Raw genomic sequence first — 18,336 nt, forward strand, 5'->3', positions numbered from 1 at the left:
TATCTTGGAATTATAGTTAAAGCCTCCAAACTGGAGGCTTTGTTTACTTATCAGGGGATAACAAAAAAGTGTTCTTGCCACAGAGAGATGCTAAGTATCTATGAGAGAGGGGAGGAGTCTGCTCTTCCAGCCCCTAATTTAAGAGAAAGGGCCCCAAGGGAACCCCTTGACTGCACTGAGGAGAGGTATTACTCTCTCTTAGATCCTGCGGGGTTCTAGAAAAGCATCTGCCCACTCCAGGTTACCTCTGGATTCAAGAGTGTTTCCAGGAGAGTGTCACCTGGCCCCAGAGCACGGAAGCGGCACGTAAAGACAGGCTGGTGTCCGGTCTTGCGTGGAGCTGTCAATGACAGGTGTGTAGATGGAGCTGCCTGTGACAGCAGGACAGGAATGGACAAGGCTGTGCTTTGGCTACTTTTGCCATTTGTCAGGATGAGGATCAGAAGTTTTCACAAGGGTCAGGTGGGTAAAGAACCAGGCTTGCAATTTCTTTGAAGTACTCTATCCAAGAAAACTGCCTGCCAGTGAGAGAAAGAGATGGGTGGCACTTCCAAGGCAGGAGTTAAGGGAGGTGGTCCCAAGAGACCAGTAGAGTACCCTCATCCTAGTGGGTAACACCCCCTTCACGTGCGCACACACGCACACACACACATGCATCTGGAAGAGGGCCAGTGTTTGGCCACCTACCATGACAGAAGGAACTCAACAAACAAGGGAGACCTACAAACAGTACCAACTACGTACCAGCTGGCCAGGGCCGTTGGCCCTTTTTCTCTGATCCTTCTTTGCCCAACCCTGGAAAAGCCAGAAGCCAAGTGAAGAGAGAAGGTGAAATGGAGAGAATGCTAAGACAGTGCTCTCTACCTTCTTCACTGTCTGTTCCAGAACCATCAGTGAGACCTATGTTGAGAATAAAGAAGAAAGAAGCTTTGACATGAACGAAAGATTGAAGCTTTTATTTAGGATTCAATGAGTTTTTTTTTTGTTTTGTTTTTTTGTTTTTTTTTTTTTTGCACCTGACGAAGAAACTGCTCTTCTGCCTGAATTCGTCCATAGCCAAAGATCTGGGACCTGCTCAAGATGTGACAGGAGGACAGGGAAGATGACCTGGTAAAAAATGCTTGAAAGCAGTCATAACGTGGTTTCCTGATTGTTCATACCAAGTTCACACTGATCGATAAACTGCCTGCACTGCATTTCATCTTTAATTATGTAGTGAAAGGCTTTTCTCTTGGTAAAGGAATTTATAGCAGAATGAGCATGTGGGAGGATTGATTACTCACAAAATAATATGTGATGACAACTACTTCACATAACCTCGTGCTAGAAAACTCCAGCTGGGGATTGTTGATGCTTGATTTGGACCTTGAAGGACTAAGGAATCGTGGAGGAGAGAGTGCAGCCGTTCCAGCTGTAGGCAGTAGCATGAGGAGAGCCGTGGAGATAGGTCCAGGCAAAGATGAATGACCCAGTTAGATCCGAGCGTTATCTCCATGGGGAGATGTTGTCAGTGTTAAAACCAAAATCTCAGTGTGGAGTCCACATATGGTATGATTCAGTCTAATCTCAAAACTTCAGATCTGAGTCTTTAAAGAAAACCCACAGGAGGTTTTTGAACCGCAGACCATCCTATCTTATCTGTGTGTTTAGGAAAATAACTCTGATGACAGAACACAGAGTCCAGGGTAGTTGGAGTCAAAAGAAACTGAAGGTATTTAGATTGGTCAAGAGGTGAATACAGTGTAACAAGAGACAAAATTATGTCTGTGGCTCTAGAAATGGAAGAAATGAGAGCAAGAGATGAGTTCAAGGTAAGGTAGAGAGAAGTGATCATGACTTCCCTGCATAGACTTGTCTCCATGAATATATGACTCCTCTAGAAATCACCTCATTCCCTGGGAAAACCTAGGATTTCAAAGGTCCAGCTATGCTCTGGTGACTCCCCCAAAGCTCAGCGACGCTAATGACGAGTCATTAGTCTCGTTCTGGACAGACCACTACCCGATAATGAGACCTTGGCAGTTGGGGCCACTGTTCCCTGAGCGATAATGGGGTCACCTCTCGCGCCCGGCAGTGCCAAGGGCAGAAACAGCTGTCTCCCTCCTCCAGCCTCCAAAAGAACGGGCGAGGATCTCTACTCCAGTTCCTGGTTACCAGGCAGACAGTAGGAGGCTGCCCCGCTTCATTCAGCATGGCCCTGCCGTACTTTTGCAATGATGGACAGAAAAGAGAACTCGTTGGAATGAATGTTGCTGGTGATAAATTTCCCCTCACCGGGAGAAATTCCTGTGACTACCGCAACCGGAGAAGAGCATGATCTCACAAGCTGTCGGTTTCCATTTCCCTTGCTCACACCCAGTTAAACTCCTCAGTGGATATCCTTATGGGGACTGGGGAAGTTTCCTAAGTATTCTTCAAAAATAAAACTGTGCCTTCTCCAAAGCCCGATTCTATCAGCCTGTGTTTGGGGAATGACTGTCAGTTGCCCTGGCAAAGGCTTCCTGTGAGCTGTGGCAGTCAGATCAAATTGGATGCAGAAGCCCAGACATCCTGAAGAGGAGAAAAATCAATGTAAATAAATGTAATTTCTAAATAAAATATGCTTTTACCTAATTGAAAAGTCATTATCAATTAGTCAAATACAATTTTAATCAGACATGAATGATTGAGGAATTCTGTATTCAGAGGAAGAACACAGGTTGGCATTTTAAAACCCTCATGTCGCATGCCATTAGCCTTGAAACCCTTTTACCAGGTAACTGAGGTGTGAGTTTTAATTCCCAATATCAAACCAAGAATAAAATTATTTTAATTATGGTCAACTGGGTAAGGAACATTGACGGTCTAATTGCTAAGCAGTAATTCTGTATTCTGTCCCTGGGAGACAACACCTGAGCCAAGTACTTCAATAATTCATTAAAGCACTTCCCTGTGCATCAATTAGAAAATCATGGGCCTTGATTACTTTACTTAGGGAAAGTTACCCTTGTGAAAAAGACTTTTACCAATCATCAAAACATGAAAAAAAAAACTTCTAACTTATTCTACATTGGATTTTCCTAGGAAGAATAGAAAATCTCACAGTAGCTCTGCTACGTAGGGAGCAAATGCCAAAGGCAATATACGAGATATTTACAAGGGGCGCAAGCCCCACCAGCTTTATGCAGAATTATGAGGTAGGTAGGTTTGGGCTGCCTACCTTTCTAATTTTTGTATTTGGTAGTAGTTTATTGTAAAGAATTCCTTCGATTTCTTTTAAATATCGAAATGTTTCTGCTCCAGGATCACATTTTATCATCCGTATGTCCCCATGTGCCAAACCAAAAGCTTTGAATATATATAGCAGATCATAAATTGATGCTTTTTCCATGCCATTTGTGACTTTGACAATCTACTGTTACTGTGTTTATATTGTTTTACCCAAAATACCAAAGTGAAAAAAAATGTGAAGAAGAAAAGCGAATGAATAAGTACAAAAATAAGGGTCACTAGATGGAAAAGAAAAACCTTAAAGGGTATTTCCGTACATACACAGAGAAGGCATTTCATAAATATTTGTTGGGTGGTAAATCTATGAAACATTAGAGCAAAATTAGGAAAAAACAAAAACCCTCATTTTTTTTTAAAGCTTTTATTTATTTATTTGATAGAGAGAGAGAGACAGCCAGCAAGAGAGGGAACACAAGCAGGGGGAGTGGGAGAGGAAGAAGCAGACTCCCAGCAGAGCAGGGAGCCCGATGCGGGGCTTCATCCCAGGACACCGGGATCACGCCCTGAGCCAAAGGCCGACTCCTAACCACTGAGCCACTCAGGTGCCCCCAAAACCCACATTTTCAAGTTCTATCCAAAGTGTGTGTCTACACTGCCAATTACAAGACCAGTATTCACTCAATGTGAAATTTAACTCTTCCTGTTCTAATTCTGATAAAGGTAATTCTAAGCAGAGAATTGCTGGATTAATGACAGCTAGAGAAATAGAAATGAGGAAAGGACAATCCACCGACTGAATAATCAAACTTGAATAGCTGAAAGCTCTCTTCATGGGGCTTACTAACTCAAACTAACAAGAAACACAGAGTCTATTCCCCTCTATAGTGATTTTCATCAACAACACTCTTCTTGAGGGGCGTCTGGGTGGCTCCGTCAGTTGAACGTCAGATTCTTATCTCAGTTCAGGTCATAATCTCAGGGTCATGGGATCAGGGCTTCATGCTCAGCGCAAAGCCTGCTTGGGATCCTCTCTCTCCCTCTCCCTCTGGCCCTTCCCCCAGCTCTCTCTCTCTCTCTCTCTCTCTAAGTAAATAAATACAATCTTTTTAAAAAGCCACTCTTCTTGATACTATAGTTTTAAACAAGTTCTAAGGGCCAATGACGACACCAGGATTGAGTGCAAGGCTAATGCTTCTCAGTGCGTCTGCCCTTTATTATTGTTATTCTGTATCTAGTATTAACAAGGGATGCCTCCGAAGCAAGAACTTGAGCTGGTAGACATTTGTCAGGATGTGTTTGTGCAGCATGGAAACACACTTCCTATATTTGGAAATCTCAAGGTGGGGGGCAGGGGACCCGTGGGGGCAGGGGAGGCAAGCCCTGAGTTCTGCCTCCTCTCCTCCCACTTCCCATGATGTACTGAGATGCATTTGAGGTCAATCACATTTTTGTTGAATCTTGAAAGAATGGGTCATGGGCTTAGAGACAGACAAAGATTTTCCGCGGTGGCAGTGAAGTCCAGCATGCTGTGGTGTGACCACAGGGGTGTGCCCAAGGTCGCTGTCCTATGTGGCTGTTCCTAGTGGGGATCTGGGTCTTGGCCACAACTAAACTCTTGTCCTTCACCTGTTTTCTATACCTGGACAATTCTGTTGAGTCACCTGAGATCCTTCTAACAAAACTTTCTCTCTATTTAAGTTTCTTTTGCTTGTAGCCAAAGTCCTGTTCTAGAAGGAGAATAAAATACAATATTTAAAAGTACAATTTTCTGCGAAGAGAGGCAGTTTCTAATACAAAGATTAGACACAACAGTTTAGAAATCGCTGGCTTTTTCTCCTATCTCACTCCTCCCTACTTACAATGCTTTCTTCTGATGTATATAAATAACTCCTATAGTCACCAAAGGCTCTACTAAAAGCCTGCTTATGCTTTTGAAAAATACTCGTTGCCAGCCTAATTATAATAGAAAGTACTCATTAAATTTGGGATTTAGAGAAATGTACAGGAAAACATGTTAACTCGTCACCAGAAGGAATAAATCATGGGGGGGGGGGGGGGAGAATGTGAAATTAGGTTATCCAACAAGAGAATCTGTCAATTGGTGGAGGAAAACGTGACTAATTTAGAGTTTGTTTCACTGCGCATGCTCAAAAAGACCAACTGGCTCTTTTCATTTTGCAGTAGTTACTGCAGATTGGCCAGGGAGTTCACAATAGAGAGAATATTACAAATGAAGGTTAATTTTGGCTTTGATAAAAAGGTGTGAATGCACTGATGTGAAAAGTCTGCCACACACAGCCTGTGGGAAACACTCCAAGGTCACAGGTCTGAGCTGAGACATGGCAGCCGTAGCGCGGTCACGGTCAGAGGGATGATGCCTGATATTTCCTGAAGGATGTAAATAGTGAAGAATCAGAGACTACTTGAGGTTGCTAACCTAATTCTCAGACAATATTAACTTTATGTTACGCCTGTGACAGACTGGAATTCAAAGATATATGCCTGTAGTGTCTGGTCATCACTATGACCTTCCGCTAAGAGCCTGGATGGCTTAAAAAATAATTTGCTTATGTTCCTAAGAGCCTTGATTAAGCTATGAGCCATTGTAGAATCATAGGAACATAGAGGAAGGAAGACAGTGAAGTGCGTGTGTGTGTTTGATATCGGAGGTATTATTCAAACTTTATTTTTGAAAAACTATCTCAGTCCAATTTTTTTAAGACGCTGTGGTCTGATAGACTTGCATCATTATTAAAGTCGTTTGTAGACTGGGGAATTGATATACACCCAGTCCTTACAGGAGATGCAATCGATGCATCAAATGGAAGTTTTACCATGCTTAGCTAATCCTGAAAAAACAATACCTATTTCAAAACATTGAATTACCTTCGAGGCATAGAGAACGGTCTAAACATCAGAAAATTTAAAACTTCTAACCAGAGAAAAGCTGCTCTTCCCTATTTTGAAATAGAAAAGATAATTCTTGATGTGTAGCAAAAGGTCTTTTTGGATGAGACCTGAAGAATAAAGATTCTCTTTGTGTGAACATTTGCAATTTTCCAGATTTTAAACAAAAGACACAGTATTGACAGTCAAATTTCTGAAGACCAGGTGTCTTATCCTTTATAGGTATTAGTCCCATTCAAGTGCCAGACGCAGAGGCAAATGCTTCAAAATACTTTCAGATTTTTTAATATTCTCGGCACTAAAAGTAAACATATCCTCAGTAAGCAAGCTATACAAACAACCTGTAAAATAAATCTAAAACATCAGAGCGAGTATTTCTGTTTGTTTTCTGAAATGCTCCCATTTCTGAAGGGATGAAAGTATGCTTAATAATGTATTTTATTCTTGGGACACCTGGGCGGCTCAGTAGGTTAAGCGTCTGACTCTTGATTTCTGCTCAGGTCATGATCCAGTGTCATGAGATCGAGCCCCACATTGGGTTCCACACTGAGTGTGGAGCCTGCTTAAGAGTCTCTCTCTCCTTCTCCCTCTGCCCGTGCCCACTTGTGCCCTCGCTCGCTCTATCTCTCTTAAAAAGAAAAAAATGTGTTTTATTCCAAGATTTTTATTGACTGTTTTTTATTTTTTATAATAATTTTTTATTATGTTCTGTTAGTCACCATACAGTATATCCTTAGTTTTTGATGCAATGTTCCATGATTCATTATTTGCGTATAACACCCAGTGCTCCAGGCAATATGTGCCCTCCTTAATACCCATCACCGGCCTATCCCAATCCCCCACCCCCTCCCCTCTGAAGCCCTCAGTTTGTTTCCCAGAGTCCATAGTCTCTCATGGTTCATTCCCCCTTCTGTTTACCCCCCTTCATTCTTCCCTTCCTTCTCCTACCGAACTTCCTGCTATTTCTTATATTTATTGACTATTTTAAAGTACTTTCTTCTTCATCAGATGGTCATCATATGGAAAGTCTCTACACACTGAGTTTAAATTCATCTTCAAGCTTAGCTTTAAATCCAGCAATTGAATCCATTTGAAGCCCTTCTTCTCAGGCATCAAGGCTTAGGAGCATTTATCTTCCCCTTCCCGAATTGCCCTGCACCACCCAATAGTTCTCGTGACGTAAGCAAACTTGAAGCATTCTTTTCTATGATCTGCCAGTCCTTTCTCTGAATCTTGATTTATATCCTTCGCCATTCACCCATTCACTTATCTATTTATGCAGTAACAATTATTTAGCAGCTCCTAGGCACTGAACACTATTTTGGGTACTTGGGACATGAAGATAATGAAAACACAGTACCTGTCCTCTGGCAGCTTAGAGCCAATCGAATAGATCAGTGAACGCAAAAGCACCACTCGTACGGAGTTGCAGATTACACAGAAATACAGATGCTTTCAAATACTACAAATATAACTGTCTCAGTACCTGGCAAACAAATATTTCTGTGAGAGCTTCAAGGAAGGACTTGCTGCTTTACCTGTGAAGAGGGCTGTAAGCTCAGCTCTTGCTCCCTTCAGGGATTGCCCAAGACATGCCCCCCCTCCCGCCCCGGGGCAGCCTACATCCAATGACTGACAAAAGGCATGACCCTTATTCCCATAAATGGTTGTTCTGAGACTCAGTTTCCAATGTGTGTTGGAAAGGGTCCCCACACCTCCAACAAGCAATTCCCGACACCAGCAGTGTGTCCAAGAATTCAACCCAGTTCTACCATTATCTACCCAGAGACAGCATCCGATTTCCCAGGGTTAGGGCTCAGTCCTACAAGATTGCCCCCTGCCTCCCCACTTCAGATGCCAGGCACAAGCCAGGTTGTTACCAGTGCTTCTGACCGACTGGCTATAAATCAGAGGTTACCCTGGTACCTTCTTCTTGGTCTGATTAATGTGCTAGAGTGGCTCACAGAACTCAGAGAAACATGTCACTCACTAGATCGCTGGTTTATTATAAAAGGATACAACTCAGGAACAGCCGGATGGCAGGGAAGCATAGGGGAAGGTATGGGGCTAGGGCGTGGAGCTTCCATGTCCTTTTCAGGAATGCCATTATCCCCAAATCTCCATGTGTTCACCAACTCAGAAGTTCTTCAAACCCATTCCTTCTGAGTTTTTATGGAGGCTTCATTACATAGGCATGACTGATAGAATCATTGGTCATTGGCGGTTGACTCGACCTCCAGCTCCATGCTCTCTCTCACCTCCCCAGAGGTAGGGGCTTGAGACTGAAAGTTCCAACCCTGGAGGTTGGCTCCATCGGCAACCAGCCCCAATTCATAGGTGCTCTCCAGAGGTCACCTTATTAACATAACAAAAGATACCTTTATCACTCTCAACTCTAAGGACTTTCCAAGGGTTTGGGGAGCTGTGAGCCAGGAACAAGGATTAAGACCAAATATATATTTATATTTATTTGTTATAATAAAGCACAATATCACAGCCCAACACCATGCTCCCTGTGGGGTCAGCTGTCCTTCAAATATGCAGGCAATCCAGTTCTTTCTCTATTCAATCCTGCTTCCTCCCTGTCCCTTCCATGGCGGTTGATTCTAAGGACACTTCCTAAAAAATCATGATGCCAGAATCTGTTCCCTGGAGAACCCAAGCAGACAACACTTCTTGAATGAATTTTTTAAATGAACTTTGGCTCTTGCTTCCTTGCATTAGAACATGACCTTCGGGAATAAGCTACTGCAGACTGCATTAAATAGGAGAATAATAACATTGATAATACAAATAGTGAAGACCTACATAAGATTTACCCTGTGCCAGGCACAGTTGCAAAGATTCTATATGTATCAGCTCATTTAACCCTTATGTGGACTGTACAAGTGGGTAATATTAATCCTTTTCAGCTCATGAGTAATGGGAATGACAGGACAGTCAAATATCTTTTCAAGGTCACACAGCTACTAAATGACTCCCAGCCAGTGCAGCTCCAAAGCGTGGACTCTTAACCAGTATCTTACACCTCTTCTCTAATTCTCTAGCATCTTAACAAATTTCACAGCATTGTTCGTGAGTATAGTGGAATTACATGTTAGAAGGACTTTTAGATAATAAATACCGCCAGCCATTTGTGAACCCCCACCACACGGAGCGCTGCTTAAGGCTCTTTAGAGCATCAAATTATTGTCATAATATTTCTGTGAATTAAGCCAGGCTTGGTTATTCTCATTTTACCAAAAAGAAAAGGATTTGTGACCAGATGTGCCTTACCCAAAGTCAGAGTTCTTGAGTAGCAGAGATAGTCTCAAACCTATGTTTCTGTCTCCAGAAGAAATCATCTCAAAGTTAATCTAGATGCTATGATTCATCTAAATTATGTTTAATCTATGAACTATGAATTACACGTAATTTTAGTTGTACCACCTTCATCTCCAAACGCCCCAGAATTGTGGAGAAGAGACTCTGACCCCTCTGTCCACTAAGGCAGCTATAGCTATGGCCATGATCTAGAACTTTCTTTCATAAACTTAGGTTAGGAGAACAGACTCGTTCTCCAGGTACCCTTTTAGAGCACCCCCACCACCACCAATGGTGTACAAGAGCTTCTGCCCCCCTCCAAAAAAAGGACCATATTCTTCATTTTTAAGCCCAAATATACGAATGAACCACATTATACATGTGATTCTACTATTAGGGTGTTGATGAAAATTCTAGGAAATCCTAGTGCCCAGGTAGAATGATAGGATGTGGTAATCCACTCTTCAAAGACAAATGTCATTTCTCAGAGACCACTGAGGCGGATTCAATTCAGCGAGCATTGGATCTCCTGGGGCTAAGGTAAGAGACTGGGGAGATTTGGCAGGGAGAGTAAGGGGTTTTCCTTTAGATCCCTTTTTTCATGGAGATGGAATTACGTGAATTTGTTGCCTCGGGAAATACAGGGTTATAAATTTCTCCTGACCATAAAAAGTAAAAAAAAAAAAAAAAAAAAAAAAAAGGAAGGAAGAAAAGAAAAGAAAAGAAAAGAAAAGAAAAGAAGAAAGGAAAAGGCCCTCTGAATCATTTTTACTATAACCAAAGCGAGCTGTGAGGGGAGAACAGTGTGAACGCGGAGCGGGCAATGCCAGCTTTTTGGCAACAGGAGCAAACGGACAGAGAATAAGGACCTGTGCGAGCCTCGCTCCTTGACTCGGGAAATGCACTCACTCTTTGTCTCTATTATTTGCCGCCTGACAATTGTTCCCAGCAGTGAGAGGCGAGCTCACCCTCTGGGAATGGGTTCAAATATAAATGACTGAGATTCTTGTCAAAGGTCCACTGTGGCTGACACCCCCTCCCCCACCCCCATCCCTTCAAGGGCACTTCATTTTCACTTTATTACTTTTTTCCCTCCAAGGGCAGGTTAAGGTCCGGGGGAAAAAATGCCATTATAAATGGAGGTTCTTGATTACAGGCCAAAATTTCTGCCCTATCTCACTTCCCACTCCCTGCACTTGCATTCTGCGTCTACGCAGCCCTGCCCTTTCCTGCGAGCGCAGAATCCCGGCCCACTGCCGCGCTTGAAAGCCGCTTGGGTGGTGGCTGCCGTACGACCTTCCATGAGCGACCCCTATGAACATGTGCAAACCCTGCAGAGTGTCGCTTTGTCCATTTACTCTGCTTGCACCATGACAGCTGACAGCCTCCCGTGCGGGGGGGAAGAAAAGCTGTAACTGCCGAGAGCCATAAAATGTTTACTTTACTTTCTGTGAAAGTCAAGTTCATTCATCCAACGCTCCCTTCCGTGATCTGGTGTTGTGAAAATTGCAGTCATTTGCCTTTCTCTGGAGAGTTAAAACAAAGAAACCACAGTGACAGCAGCCTTGCTTTTCAAAACCACCCGAATAATAAAACTCAGGGAACGCCTCACAAAAGGGATGACAAATCTCCTTGAAGTAATTCCTAACGATGCAATTCAACAGCCGTTTAAAACTCATGGTCGATGGCCTGATTGCGGAGAGACGTACGACAGAAAAGCTGTGGCTTAAATCCTACGAAATAAGGTCTCGGTGCGCTCATACTCGGCAGGCGGAGCCATGTGGGGGTGACTTGCCGCCAGGTAGAGCGACGATTTCCAAGGTGGGAAGACTGAGAGGGGTGGCAGCTCCCCCGGGGGTTGCAACAGCGGAGACTCAAGATCATATTCGAGCTGTATTACTTACTTGATCTTTGCGACAACCTTGTGAGGTTGCATGGCAGCTGTTAATATCCCCGTTCCACAGAGGACAAACTGAGGCGCAGAGACATCAGTGATTCCTCCGGTACCCACAGCTCGCGAGTGGCAGAGCTAGGACTCCAACTCGAATCTTCTTTCAGAGCTCATGTGTTTTCCAGTCTCTGAATTGGATTTTAATGACATATCAAGTGCCGTGAGGGTTTTGAGTTAATATTAATTTTTTCTACAGGACGCCTGGGTGGCTTAGTCCTTTAAGCATCTGCCTTTGGCTCAGGTCATGATTCCAGGGTCCTGGGATCGACCCTCGCAGCCTGCTCCCTGCTGGGTGGGGAGTCTGCTTCTCCCTCTCCCTCTGCTCCTCCCCCTGCTTATGCTCTCTCTCTTTCTCTCTCTCTCTCTCTCTCTCTCTCTCTCTCTCGTTCGCTCACTCTCTCAAATAAAAAAAAAGTCTGTTAAAAATTAATTTTTTTTGGTTAACTTAAACCTGCTTCCTTAAAAATGTCTAAAATGAGAAGGTATCTTTTCTTTGTCAGGCAAAATGGGGACTATGTGGGTGCCCGTGTATTAGAATTAACATCTTTTTAAATGAGAAGCTGATTTACCAAACACTATTTAAATTAAAAAGATCCCAAATGTGACAATGTTCTCACTCTAGCAACCACAGGTCATTTATGCAAGCATTTCATAGACAACTCTTTATTGCCAATTTATAATTAGATTCACCAGAGACTTATTAACCTCTGGGAAGAGTTATAAGTTTTGCATAAAAGCAAAACAAAGAAAAAATGTCCTCAACTCATAGGAAGTAAAATTTAAAGCAAAGATAAAATAAAAATAAAATTCACCTTATTCACATGCACATAAACATCAATTTTTTAAAAAATCAGATTTCTAGGACGCAGAGATATTAATCCAATAGGTCTCAATTAGATTCTAGGAATGTTCTTTTGTGTGTGCTATTCTCATGTAGACGACTCCCCAACTACACTTAGAAATACATTGGACTGTGGGTGGGAGGGCGTGGGGAGGAAATGGGTTTCTAGATAAGAGTTGCAATTTGGAATTTGCAAGATAAGACAAAGTAACGCTCCGTGAGTACCTTTGAATAGGAGCATTGTTAGCAGTAATATATAATTAAGCTTCTGCCTTCAAAAATCGTGGAGTAATAATAATTTAGTGGATAATAATTTGACTAGCTTCTGGTTTGATGTCTCTTCATTGTCTCTTACTATTTGTAGTTATAATAAAACCTCATTAATAAAAGCCATCGGTGGACTGAAGCGAATCTCTAGACTATTAAAAAATGATTTGTGAAAACAATGAGGTTTTTTTCCCTGACCATTACATTAGCAAAAGTTTTGTTTTTATGTTAATTTTCAGTACAACGGAGGCAGGCAAGTTCATATATTACCTGTTGGAATGTAAATTTGTGTAATGTTTCAATCATTCTTGACAATAATTTGGAAAAAATAACTAAAAGTTTTCAAAATGGTCATATTTGGCTCAGCAAGACAAGTTCCATCCTAAGGAAAATGTACACAAAGCCTTAGTAAGTAAATCTGCTTATAAAAGTAAAAATTTTGGAACAATCATAATGTCCACAAATAGGGAAATAAATGAGTAAATTATGATACATTCAAAGTTAAATCTCTTTTAAAATGTCTTATAGGAGTTTAAAATAATATGGAAAAAGGCTTTTCATGAAAGGTTAATTCTTCAAAATTATCCCAAAATATCTACGGTATGACTTCACAACTAGTTAAACAAACAAAAAGCGCCTAGAGAAGAGATCAGAAAGAAATATTTTGAAGTGTTAAAAACAATTCTCTTTGAAAGGTGAGATTGTGAATAATTGGTATTTTGTTTTTATACTCTTCAGGTTTTTCCATAGTGGAAAATATGTATTTTATAATTTTATAAGTAATTTTCTTAAAAGAACATTTTGCTTTCTTTTTTTAAATTGAGGTATAACTGACATATAACATATTAATTTCAGGTGTTCAATATAGTGATTTTATATTCATAAATATTGCAAAATGATCACCACAATAAGTGCACTTAACATCCATTTTGCTTTCTTTTTAATGTAATATAGGCCTCGGTTACAGATTTACTCCTAGGTACACTAAAAAAATGAAGAGAAAATATTTCTTCTTTACTTTCGTTGTCTCACAAAACGGGAGGTGGTTTCCCTTAGAAGGATCCAGAGACAGACAGCACCCAAGACAGAAGCCAGTCTTGATGTTACCTCATCTCAGAAGGGGGATTCATTACCTCTATCACATTCTATTCATTAATTCAGTGACTTAATCTAGCTGTCCCTCAGGGGGAGGGGGTCATACACCGGCATGAAGGCCAGGACGCAGTGTCCATTGGGAGCCTTAGAGGCTCTCAACCTCAGAAGAATGCAAGAGTAAAGTCCCCAGTGGTAATGGGGGAAAGCTGCTGTCTTCTGCCAAACAGAAAGCCTGGGCAGTGGCTTCCCCAGTGGGTATTTCTCTATTGTGCATATAAAGGGTTATCCATTATAAATGCTCAAACTTATCTGATGTCCCTTTCAACTGAGCCCTGGCCCCCCAGTGCCAATGCTAGAGGAGCTGCTACCCAGGGAAGAGAGCGCATATGTTTCTGGTATCTTCCATTGGAATTTGGATTGCATTTTCTTAGAGAAAAAAATTACTACAAGTAAACAACATGCACCCAGGCCAACAACTGGAAGCCTGTTTGACACAGACCTTAAGCCTTTAAAACTTTAAAGGAACATGAACCTTATAAAATATAATAATGCTGTTTCAACAACATCAAATTTGATAATATAATTATTCTATGGAAAAATACATCCCGGGTTCTAAGCAACCGATTTACAAATAGACATTAGAAACATAATCAGAAGTTTATTATCAGTCCACGTAACATGGTTGTATGCGTTTTTGGAATAACTTCCAAGATAAATGCTGAAATTCTGAAACCCACAAAATAATGAGGACAACTGTTAGTTGAACCCAAAAATAATTAATACTAAAGGAGTATTATTTAACAATAACAGTAATGGATTTTTCTGTCGTGTGGAAAAGTGAGGCCATCCTATATAGTGGATTTCAGTTTGTTGTTTTAATAACAGTGATCATGTGAAATTACTAAGCTAGTAAGCGAGTGGACCTCTGCAATAAACCTTTCATTTATAAAGAAGGAGTTGAGAGTATTACTATCATCCCTGCTAATTTACAGATCAATACCACGTAATGTATTTGCCTATAATAGTGTCACGTGTACTATGAGGATTTAATAATTGATGAAAAGGGAATTTTGAACCTTAATATTCCAATAAACCCAATCCCAAATATAATACTGACTACACCAATTTTTAGGACTTTTATGCTGTTGATATAATCATTACCTTATTAAGATAATTTTTTCTGTCTTATAATGCAAGTTTCCCACCCTCCCTCCCTCCCTTTCTTTCTCTTCTTTCATACAGCTCCTAGCTTAGATCCTACACACTGAAAACAATTCTGCAAATATAAGTCACAATCACCTTTTTACTTATTGGCACGGAAGGGCAATAACAAAGGGGTTACATTTTCTTTTGCCTGTAGCTTGAAGCAGCCACTTGACCTACAGCAACTATGAACCAAACTTTATTTCAGAAGTAGGTTATTTTGAGGGCGACATGGTGTTGTATACCCCTTCAGGAATTTGTTTGAGAGAATTAATTAATTAATCCTACTGCAGTTGTTTAAATTGCTATATTGTTCCCAGAGGTTGTGATAGACACATTGAATCGGCAGATACTTACAGAGTTCCCGTACGGGCCCGGCACTGTTCTCGGTACCGGAGTGGATGAGCAAATGAGGTGTTCTCTGCACTCATTCAACTTTCAGTATAATGAAGAAGATGGACATCAACTTAATAGTCACGCAAATGTCTTTTCATAGGCCCTTGCTTTTTTTAAGGATATAAAAAATCTGCATAAATCAACTTCTAAACTTACAAAGCACGGGGGATCACCAAGCTTCCAGAGAGGAAGTATGATAACGGAACTTAGAATTGGATTTGCACGTTTTCCATCTTTCTTCCTGCACCAGCCACTAAGTGTGGGAGTTACTCAAGGCTCAGTCTGAGAGACCTTCTATCTACTGACACCTCACCATCTCCCTAGGCAATTTTATCACGCATGTCTAGTGGCTGTACTTGTCATGAATATAAAGGTGACATCCACACTTATATATTCCTCCGTTGAACTAGGTTTCTTTGGTTTAGATTTATATATCCAGCTGGACATTAGGCTTCTTCCTTGGGATATCTTGAAGTCATCTCAATACTTAGCATCTGTGTCTGGTGTATATGACCCTGACAAAATGGTCTCGCACTGCTCCAATTCCTAAATAAAGGTACCACTTGTTGGCAAGCTTTTCAGATCTGAGCTTAAATGTCACCCTCCCAGGGCAGCCTTACGTCAAACCTCTTCCCATCATTACCTTCTGTCATGGTACCCTATGTTTCACTTTTATTGTACTATATTTACTATGAGTTAAATTATGTATTTGTATGGATATTAATATTTAATACAATATATGAATATTATTATGAACTCCAAGAGTTATATTATAATTACTATTATACCCCCAACAGTTCTTAGAATAGACACTCAAGAAAAATGGTAAATGAATAAGTGAGTAGAACTGGGAAATTTCCCAGTTACCCAGATTCAGATGCTGCTGGGATAAAGAGAGCAGTCGATAGCTCCTTGCTAGCTCCTTGAGCTCCTTAGCAAGTAAAAGAGGTCACGTTGAGTCAAAAAGGAGTCTGGCACAACCAAGAGAATGTAAGAGGATAGTTAGAGAGTGTGACACTATCCAATGTATGTTGTACGGGCAATTTTGAGGACTCAAACTTGTCTTCGAGAAGATACGGCATTGTCCATTCTGAAAACTTTTTGGGGCTGGTCCTTTGGGTTACTGGAAGTAATAGGAAGTAAGGATTTTTCTCCAGCTGCCAACAGGAACCGCAGTTAGAAATCTCTCACTCTGGTTTGCCGCTCCCTCAGAAGCTGTTGGAAGATCAAGAGTGGTTGCCATCGCTGACAGGGACAACCATGGAATTTTCCTTTCACCATGTGCTATTGAGAGCAGCTGCCAGGGGGAATCATCATCATTGCAATGGTTATTAAAAGTCTGCCCCAGATGTCACAGCTGAGGGAAATTACTGGCAAGACACACTGCTGGGCGCCATCTCTCCTGCAAGCAACTAACAGGAGGAAACATGAGGAAGTGAGAAAGGGGGAACCATGAAGATCTTACATCCACTCTGCACTTGGTGTGCATTTTCCACTTGACCTGCAGGACAAGATTTTGGTACTTTCAATATAGTCCTCTCTTTTTTTTTTTTTTTTTAAAGATTTTATTTATTTATTTGACAGAGATAGAGACAGCCAGCGAGAGAGGGAACACAAGCAGGGGGAGTGGGAGAGGAAGAAGCAGGCTCATAGCAGAGGAGCCTGATGTGGGGCTCGATCCCGTAACGCCGGGATCACGCCCTGAGCCAAAGGCAGGAGCTTAACCGCTGTGCCACCCAGGCGCCCCTATAGTCCTCTCTTTTGAGAAGAAAAACTGTTTTTCAAATAAACTCGATGACAGTTGAGGGCCAGAATCCCTGGAGAAGAATTCACATGTCTTCGTGGGATATTGAACAAGAAACTAGCTCTTGGAATCACAATGGAAGGTACACCTCAGAAAATAATGAAATGAAGTAAAAGTTTCTCAGTCAAAATGGGGGAAAGTGATTAAAGGGATTCTGGGCATTAATTCTGTATGTAACCCCAACAGCTCCTAGTCCAAAAAATGTTTAATGAATGGATGGGTGAAGAAATAGGTGAATGGACAAATGGATGGTTCCTACTTATCTTAAAATATATTCAATAAGAATAGGACACATGATTTATTTGAAGTCAACATAAATTTAAAAATGTAATGAACAAGACAGATGTATTTCTTATATACAATATATATTTCTTAAAATAGAGGACACAGTCTATGTTTCTATGGTTTTACATAGTAAAACAATAATTTCTCTGTTTTTAGTCTTCATACAAAATATAAAGATTGATGGCAGAGTCTTTGTAAAGCCATTTACTTAATATTGCTGACAAGGAATCATTTAAAATTTAAAAAGAAAATAAATTAGATGCAGCACGCAAGTGTGGGTTGGAACGTGGTGAGGGAGAAGAGAGCCGTATACTAACCCAGGTTATTTAAAATCTCTAAGGCTTTGGAAAAAGTCTCACTTAACTCCTTCCTGGAGTGGTACTACCCCCTAAAATCTTTCTTCTTTCTAATATGAGAAGCAGCCTTCAGAAGGGAAACTGGATTAATCTCCCTTGTTAGGTTTGTGTTTGGGGATTCCCGTGGATGACAAAGAGCAATCTGCCGAAGCTTAGAAGATGAAAAGAATTATATGAAGGATGGGAGTTGCCCACATGAATAAGGTATCAGACAGAGGCTAAAATTGTCCTCTTTGCCCTCACATTACATCATTGTGATCACCCTTAGAATCTTGAGTAGGACAAGAGATATTTAAGATTACTGGCCTTTTAGCATTTTCTTTAGAAAGATGGAATAACAATTGACCTCAGGGAAATATGATTGAATTAGAGGATCAGAAACTTTGGGTTGGACTCAAGTCAACATAGAGACCTTATACAGCATCTATAAAGCAGGGTAATTATAGACTTTACTTAACAAAGGAGTCCGGAATTCACAGGGTAGTGATAACTTTTCTTAAAATCTTAGACTATATATAAGTTAGTGCTACAATTACAAATAAAGATGCCTGTTTCAGTTAACTAACAAAAATCAAGAACCTCTTTTAAGGCCAAGATCACATATTTATCATAATTTGGACAGGCGTTGCTACAAGGCAGACTGTCTCCACAGCAATGGGGTAGTTCAGAACGCAGAGAAAACGAGAGGAAGTTGGGCAGTGACTTAGTTATAGGCTCG

General features: G+C 41.1%; 1 protein-coding gene across 1 annotated transcript in view; it reads left to right on the forward strand.

Annotated features, from left to right (window-relative positions):
• Positions 1-18,336, forward strand: part of GALNTL6 (polypeptide N-acetylgalactosaminyltransferase like 6) — a 1,130,868-nt gene that overhangs the window by 950,037 nt on the left and 162,495 nt on the right. The gene's annotated exons all lie outside the window — the stretch shown is intronic.

Source organism: Ursus arctos, unplaced genomic scaffold (genome assembly GCF_023065955.2).
Source record: "Ursus arctos isolate Adak ecotype North America unplaced genomic scaffold, UrsArc2.0 scaffold_11, whole genome shotgun sequence".
Classification (NCBI taxonomy): Eukaryota; Metazoa; Chordata; class Mammalia; order Carnivora; family Ursidae; genus Ursus; species Ursus arctos.